The following is an 8350-nucleotide window of genomic DNA, read 5'->3' on the forward strand; positions in this document are numbered from 1 at the left end:
CGTTGAGTCGTCTCCAACGGGGACATAGGGACCCTGTGTACGATAGAAAATGTAATTCGTGTGCTGCTTTTCTGTTTTCTGAACAAGGATGCGTTAGGCCTCTCGTGGTTGTAAGACTCAGAAATCCAACTCAGACTGGCTTATACAGAGAGAGTGATGGTTGTTCACAGAACTGGTGGCTTGGGCGGGGCTGGACCCAAGTGCAGAGATGACCATAGGCCACCAAGTTGGCTTGCACACTGCCACCTTCACAGTCCAGTGACACTGGCTGAGGTCCTGGGGCTGATGCTCCTCGGCGTTGCTGGCCCTCACTCAGATCTCGTGCCTGCCCCAGTGACGATGTCATGATGGTCCAGCTCTGGGTCCCGTGTGTTCCCTTTGAGCTGCGGAGAGAAATCAGCCCCACTCAGGTGACATGGACAGAGTCGGGGAGGTTCCCCAAGTGAACAGTGAGGTATCTTCATCGGAAGAAGGGGATGGGTGCTGGGCCAAACAGCTGACGTGGCCTGACGCCAGCTCCCTTGCCGGCCACAGTCACAGTGTCCCTGCTGCTCATCTCTGTCAGGACCATCTTTCCCTTCCCGTGTTGAGGTGACGTGTGGACTTTTGCTCTTCCACATGATTTCTACCCAATAACCTTTCAGGAACTGGGTGGCGTAACAGTCAAGTGCTCAGCTGCTAACTGGAAGGTCGGTGGTTTGAACCCACCCAGTGGCTCTGTGGGAGAAAGGCCTGGCAGTCTGCTTTGGCAAAGATCACAGCCTAGAACTGTGAGGCAGTTCTGCTCAGTCACGTGGGGTCGCTGTGAGTCACAATGAAATGGGTGGCACCCAACAACAATGTCTCCTCTCATTGTCCCTGGATCTGGGGGGGTGCTGACACCCTGCTTGTAGCAGACAGATGCAAATGACTCTTTTTTCAAATTACTTTATTTTTTGGTGGTTGTTGAAAATATGCACAGCAGAACACACACCAATTCCACAATTCTACAAAAGTTGATTCTTAAGAGTGGCCGGCCCCAGCCTCCCACCCCCTCGCATCCCCGCTGAGCAGTGCAGTCTTTACTGAGAAAGATGGGGTAGTCATAGGAGGAAGACCATGTGGGCAGGAGTCACGATTTCACCATGACCTGATTTGACTGTGGCATCAACGAACATTTTTCTCCAGATACAGCACCCAGAATTCACACCTCCTTGACGGTGAAGCCCCGACTCGGAAGCTGTGGGGAACGCGTGTGTACCCCTTACCCGGCCACTCCCACCCCCAGTTGGCAAAGAAATTTGCTTCCCCTCGAGTCCCAAGTGTTCGATCACTCATTCTGAAACCGAGAAAATCACAGGGCCCCTAAATTCGCAGAAATTGAATACTGAAAGGAAGAGGAGGTGTGTCACCGTCCCTGTGGCCCTGCCCAGGAAGTCACCTGTCCCTGTGGCCCTGCCCAGGAAGTCAGCTGTCTTAGCATGCACAGTGCTCTCTTGGCCTGCACTCAGTTGGGAGGACAGGCATCCTCTCCTTTGGATTCACTTACAGCAATTGTAACCTAATGAGCAGATCCATGACAGAATGAATTGTTACAACTTCTCATTTGAGAAGTGGGCCTTGGCTTTTGTATGTTGCTTGTGGGTGAAGTCGGCAGTGGTTTCACGCCCTTCCTTTCAAAGCTGCTCTTGCCCTGGGATTCCTGCATGGGCACGGAGTGCAGGCAGCAGGGCTGACTTTGAACCTGCCTGGTCAGAGGGGATTGAGGAATGCCTGGCATCTGGAGCACCTGGTTTGCTTTTTCCGTGTGTGTCTTTTTTTCTTTTGAAGTCTCTGCTGAAATGAAATGGAACCTGACCTTGTTCCTGGCCCCTCTGGCAAAGCCAGTGCCAACCCCAGGCCCAGCAGAGTTTTCTGATTGGGGCGAGCCAGGGGTGGGAGCTGTGAGGTTGGGGTCTGTGAGGCTGCCCCTGAGCAGCTCTGTGACCTTGGGGAGGTCATCTCCCTTTCTGCGGAGGGGGCTTCCTAGTGCCCATCCCCAGGGTGTCATACATGAGACCCCGAGCGCCATGACACCTGAGTGCAGAATAAGGTACTGGCCAAGAGGAAGGCTAGAGTAGGCGGCTTGGAAGAGGCATTGAGTTTGGTTGGGTGGGCTCTGTGCTCAGCACCCTGGCAGGTACGTGTTTGCATGTTGTGTGTGTGAGCGTGAGAGACAAGAGGTAGACAGACCTGTCTGGACCGGCTGCTGGTGTGGAGGCTGACTAGCCTCAGGAGGGTGGAAGCCACAGCCTCTGTGAGGCAGCTTCCCAGAAGCCACGCGAAGCTCAGGGGCCTGCTATTCAGCAGATGATCAAAAACTAGGGAAGGGGAACCTCCACATATGCAGCATACTCACCCCCTTCCCTGAAGTACCATTTGCCTGTTGAAATTCTCTTCCCAGGCCTGCCAACTGTATGCCATTGTTCCCTCGTTGCCTTGGTAACCAGCAACGCCATCTCCCCCTCTGCACCTTTCCCCCTCTTTGAAGGCATTCTTACTCTTCTCCTCCCGTCTTTTTATCATCTGTCCTTGCTGTGGTTGCTGGAATAGAGAGCCCAGCGGGCAGTTGATCAAATTCCTGAATTTGTGAAGTCAAAGACAGTTGGGAGGTCATGCCTGCCGTTTCCCTGAAAAGCACTTCATTTCCCAAATACTGATCAGATTAGAACGTCCATGAGCCCTGGCAAGTGATGAGTTACTGCTCTTATTTTTACAAATCAGAATGTCACAGGCCTTGGCCGAGTGAAAGGATGTGACCTGAGTTGTCATCTCGAGTGGCAGAACTTGACGTCTTTGAGTCCTGAGGGTCTGAAGGCCTCGCCTGGCCCGTGCCAGCTCTTCCCAGCAGAGCCCCTGCCTGGACCATGGAGGACACATGACCTTTCCTGCCTTTGAGGCTTCTGTGGAAATGGTGCAGGTGTGGAAGCTGTGAGTAGGGGCCCACTAGAGTGAGCAGAGTGGGAGATGGGGTTCCTGCTCCCTGCAGTACAGCCAAGCCACTGCAGAGCCTAGTGTGGTTGCTCAGACTCCCCCAGGCCCAGAGCCTCAGCTGGGAATGGGTCAACTACTGTCCAGGCTGAGGTGCTGGAGTGGTTGAAGTTCTGGGCCAAGGTGCCTGGCCCAGGAGTTGATACCATACAGGCTGATTACACAAAGCGTTCAATAGTGCAGAGGAGAGGAGCAGTCTGGGGCAGGCACCCCATCTCTCGGTGCCTCAGTTTTCACTTGTCCAAAAGGCAGAGACCTGGCTGCATCAGCACCACCCAGGTGTGCGAGGCAGTGACCATGCTGGCGGTGCAGCGGGGGCTTCTCCTCAGAGGGGTCCTTTACACCTCCTGCTGTCAGTCTCCTCTTTAAATGTGCACAGCATGCTGGCACCCTTTTGTTCATTTATTGTACTTGTTCTTATGGTTGCTTTCTCTTTATACCAGTTTTATATTCATAGCGGTAAGGTTTCAAATGTTTGATTAGAAAACAAGTTTAGATTTACAGAGAGTTACAGAAATAACAGTACTGTAAAGAGCACCTGTTGACCCTTTGCCCAGTTTTACCTTTTAATATTTTACCCCGTTTGCTTTGTTGTTTGCGTTCCCTTCCCCACCCTCTCAGTCTGCACACCCACACCTATACACACCCCCACCCACACATACCTACGCACATCCACACCCACACACACCTATACACACACACACACTACACACACAGTTTCTTTCTTTCCTTCTGGGTAAGTTACATACATGGTGGCCTTTACACCTCCGTCCTTCAGCGTGCGTTACAGGAATGATCTCTTCCGTCAGCATAGTACCGTCATCCACATCACAGTCCTTTCCGCTCCCCAACTTCCAGTTTTGTCCGTTGACCTAGTAATGCCCTTCAGAGCATTTTCCGCTCCAGCACCAAGTCCGGCGGGGGCTCGGGCAGTGCCTCCAGCTGTCGTGTCTCCGTAGCCTTCCTTGATCCAGAACGTTTCCACAGCCTTTCTTTGTTTTCTGTGATGATGATGGTTTTGAAGACTATAGAGCCCTCCTGCCTTTATGTAGCTCGAACATTCCTCATTTTATCTTGTGTCCTTGTCACACGAAGGCTGTGCATTCTTCGCAGGAGTCGGGCAGGTTGGGTATTGTAGGTGGAGGCACGTGCTGTCTGTCCCTCCTTCATTGGTGATGTTCATTTGGTTATCTGGTTAAGATGCTGCTAGTTTCTCCACTTGTAAGTACTTTGTTTTCTTTGCACCTAATAAGCAGTTTGTGGGGACACACTTCAGGGAAAGTGTGCTGTCCTGCTTCTCAAGAAAATGTGTCCCTAGATGTGGCCTCTGACCATTCTTGCCTTTCCCTTTGAGGTTGCAAAGTGACAAACTTCCATCATTGATACTCCCTCCACGTGTAGCCAGCCAGCCCACCCTTGGCATTCTCCTATAAGACCCACCTTCTCCTTCATCTATTTATTTGTCTTTTGTCACTGATATGGACTCATAGATTCCAATTTTTATTATATTTAATGACTGTATTTTATTAGTTGATTATTCAAAGCACCCAACAGACAGTGTAGAGGAGAAGTGCAGTCCGGGGCGGGCTGTCATCCCATCTCTCTGTGCCTCAGTTTTCCCTTCTCCAAAAGGTGGAGATCAGGCTGCGTCAGCACCACCCAGGTGTGGGAGTCAGTGACGATGCTGGTGGTGCAAAGAGGGCTTCTCTGTGGCAAGAGGCGACGGAAAAGCTCAATATCTTCAGCCAAAACTAGGCCAGGAGCTGAGTGTGGAACAGACCATCAACTGCTCATATGTATGTTCAACTTAAAGACAATTAAAACAAGTCCATGAGAAACACAATATGATCTTGAATATGTCCCTCCTGAATTTAGAGACCATCTAAAGCATAGATTTGATGCATTGAACACCAGTGATAGAAAACCAGAATAATTGTGGGATGACATCAAGAACATCATCCATGAGGAAAGCAAGATGTCATTAAAAAGATGAGAAAAGAAGAAAAGACCAAAATGGATGTCAGAAGAGACTCTGAAACTAGCCCTTGAGTGGAGAGTAGCTAAAGCAAATGGAAGAAATGACAAGATAAAAGAGCTGAACAGAAGATTTCAAAAGCAGCTTGAGCAGACAAAGCCAATTACTTTAATGAAATGTGCAAAGACTTGGAGTTAGAAAACCAAAAGGGAAGAACACGCTCAGCAGTTCTCAAGTCGAAAGTACTGAGGAAACAATTTAAGCCTCGAGTTGCAATATTGAAAGATTCTATGGACAAAATATTGAATGATGCAGGAAACGTCAAAATAAGATGGAAAGAATACATAGAGTCACTGTACCAAGAAGAACTGGTAGATCTTCATCCATTTCAGGAGGTGGCATATGATCAAGAACCAGTGGTACTGAAGGAGGAGGTCTAAGCTGCACTGAAGGCATTGGTGAAGAACAAGGCTTCAGGAATTGACAGAATACCCATTGAGATGTGTCAACAGATGCCCCACTGGAGGCACTCACTCGGTTATGCCAAGAGATTTGGAAGACAGCTTCCTGGCCAACTGACTGGAAGAGATCCATATTTGTACCCATTCCAAAGAAAAGTGATCCCACAGAATGTGGAAATTATCGAACAATATCATTAATACTGCATGCAAGTAAGATCGTACTGAAGATAATTCAAAAATGGGTGCAGCAATATATTGACAGAGAACTTCCAGAGGTGCAAGCTGGATTCAGAAGAGAATGTGGAACAAGGGATATCACAGCTGCTGTCAGATGGATTTTGGCTTAAGGTGAAGAATACCAGAAATATGTTTACTTGTATTTTATTGACTATAGAAAGGCATTTGATTGTGTGGATCATAACAAATTGTGGATGACATTGAGAAGAATGGGAATTCCAGAACACTTGATTGTGCTCATGAGGAACCTGTACATTGACCAGGAGGCTGTCGTTTGAACAGAACAAGGGGACACGTCATGGTTCTGTACATTGACCAGGAGGCTGTTGTTCAAACAGAACAAGGGGACATTACATGGTTTAGAGTCAAGAAGGGAGTGAGTCAGGGTTATATCCTTTCCCTATACTTATTCAATCTGTATGCTGAGCAAATAATCTGAGAAGCTGGACTATATGAAGAAGAACATGGCATCAAGATTGGAGGAAGAATCATTAACAACCTGCAATATGCTGATGACACAACTTTACTTGCTGAAAGTGAGGATGAATTGAGGCACTTACTGATGAAGATTGCAGAATAAAGTCTGCAGTATGGATTACATCTCATTATTAAAAAAAAAAAAAAAAAAATCCTTACAACTGGACCTATAAGCAGCTCACAACTGGACCTATAAGCAGCATCATGATAAATGGAGAAAAGATTGAAGTTGTCAAAGACTTCACATTGCTTGATTCTGCAAGTGATGCCAGTTGAAGCAGCAGTCAGGACATTAGACAACATATAGGGCAAGTTGGTTGCAAGGGAACTCTTTCAAGTGCTGAGGAGCAAAGATGTCTCCTTGAGGACTAAGGTACGCCTGACACAAGCCATGATATTTTTAATCCCCTCGTATGCATGTGAGAGCTGGACAGTGAATAGGGAAGACCGAAGAAGAGTTGATACTTTCGAGTTGTGGTGCTGGCAAAGAATGCTGAAAGTACCATGGACTACTGAAAGAACTAACAGATCTGTCCTGGTGGAAGTACAGCCGAAATGCTCCTTGGAGGCAAGAATGGCCAGACTTTGTCTCATCTACTTTGGTCATGTTGTCAGAAGGGACCATTCCCTGGAGAAGGATGTCATGCTTGGTAAGGTGGAGGGTCGATGAGGGAGGCGAAGACCCTCAATGAGATGGATTGACACAGTGGCTACAATGATGGGCTCAGGTATAGCCAAGATCATGGAGCTGGTGCAGGACCAGACGGTGTTTCATTCTGCTGTGCATGGGGTCACTGTGAGTTGGAGACGACTTGATAGCACCTAACAACAAAAACGACAATTATTTTGGTGCTCAAATTGCCTCAGGTTTGGCCAACGTGGCCCCCTTCATTCTGGCTGCTGCCCCAGGGGTGAGCACCGTGGTACTGCTGAGCACCGTGCTTTCTGACAGACAGGGAGTCCCGGGTTCATCTTGCACCTCCCATGCCTGCCCTTGGAATTAACTGTCTCTCTGAAAAGTCTTGGTTCTTCCCAGCGGGTGGTGGTATTAGGGAACAAGATTTGGACACTGCATGTGCCCATTCCTATTGAGATGTCTTTGCCTTTTGACCCTGTAGTGGACAGAGCTCGGAAACATGCACAACATACACATCTACACACGTCTCTCCACGAACATGCAGGCATGTGTATGTTGTTGTGGGGTGCTGTTGAATCAATGTCAACTCATAGTGATTCTATAGGACAGAGTAGAACTGCCTCATAGGGTTTTCTAGGCTGTCACCTTTATGGGAGCAGATCACCAGGTCCTTCTGCCATGGAGCCACTAGGTGAATTTGAACAACCAACCTTTCACTTACCAGCTGACAGCTTACCCCGTCGCACTACCACGGCTTCTACATGTGCATGTTTTAGAAAGCATCAGTTTGTACCTACATCTCCAGTTCTAACTGGTTCCAGCAGGGCTCGCCCTTGCCTCCCCCACTTCATATCTGTGCATCTCTTCTTCCCCAGCGAGAGCCCTGGCCCCCCACAGCACTGCATTACGGTCCTGTAATAGAGCTAAAAGCGTTGCAGAGTTTCTTCACCTGTGCCATTATATTAAATGACTGGAGAGATTTGTTTGCAAGCCTCCCCCGCCCCGATACCATGCCTGTCTGCACACTGAGGGTGTGTGGGCAAGAGTTGTGTTCACAAAGTACTTGCAGGGGGCTGTCTTCCTTTCCCTCTTCAGGGTGGTATTCATTTGAAAGATTTTGGGGTTCATTTTTTTTCAAGTTTGCTTTCAATTTTAGGCTTCGTGCCTTCCAATTCTTACTGATTTTATTTCCTTTTTTGAATGTGTAAATCCTGACATACTTTTAAAGCTCAAAACTCTGCATAGAGGCATGTTCAAAGAAGCGCCCTCCTCGCACGTCCCCCCTCCTGTCCCCCTGTAGGTAGCTAACGTGGCTGCTCTCTGCCTTCTCCCCACTGAGTCTTTGTGGACAGAGAAACAGATGCCTGTCCGTTTTCTTCCTCTCTCTTCTTTTGACTCACAGGCTTGTAGCCTGCTCTTCTGGGTGTTACTCTTACCGGCATCTCCAGAAACCACTCTGTGTCTGCTCCCAGAGGTCTTCCTTAATCCCTCCTACAAATGCACTGGGTCCCGTCTGTCCCCAGCCCCTATGCTTGGGCATTTAGGTAGTTTCCA

The 8350-nt window shown here is 48.6% G+C and overlaps 1 protein-coding gene across 1 annotated transcript in view; it reads left to right on the forward strand.

Moving 5' to 3' along the window:
- CLEC16A (C-type lectin domain containing 16A) overlaps positions 1 to 8350 on the forward strand; it is a 278156-nt gene that overhangs the window by 72792 nt on the left and 197014 nt on the right. The window lies entirely within an intron of this gene.

The sequence above is a fragment of the Orycteropus afer genome, unplaced genomic scaffold (genome assembly GCF_000298275.1).
Source record: "Orycteropus afer afer isolate SDZICR_OR568_19922 unplaced genomic scaffold, OryAfe1.0 scaffold00061, whole genome shotgun sequence".
Taxonomy (NCBI): Eukaryota; Metazoa; Chordata; class Mammalia; order Tubulidentata; family Orycteropodidae; genus Orycteropus; species Orycteropus afer.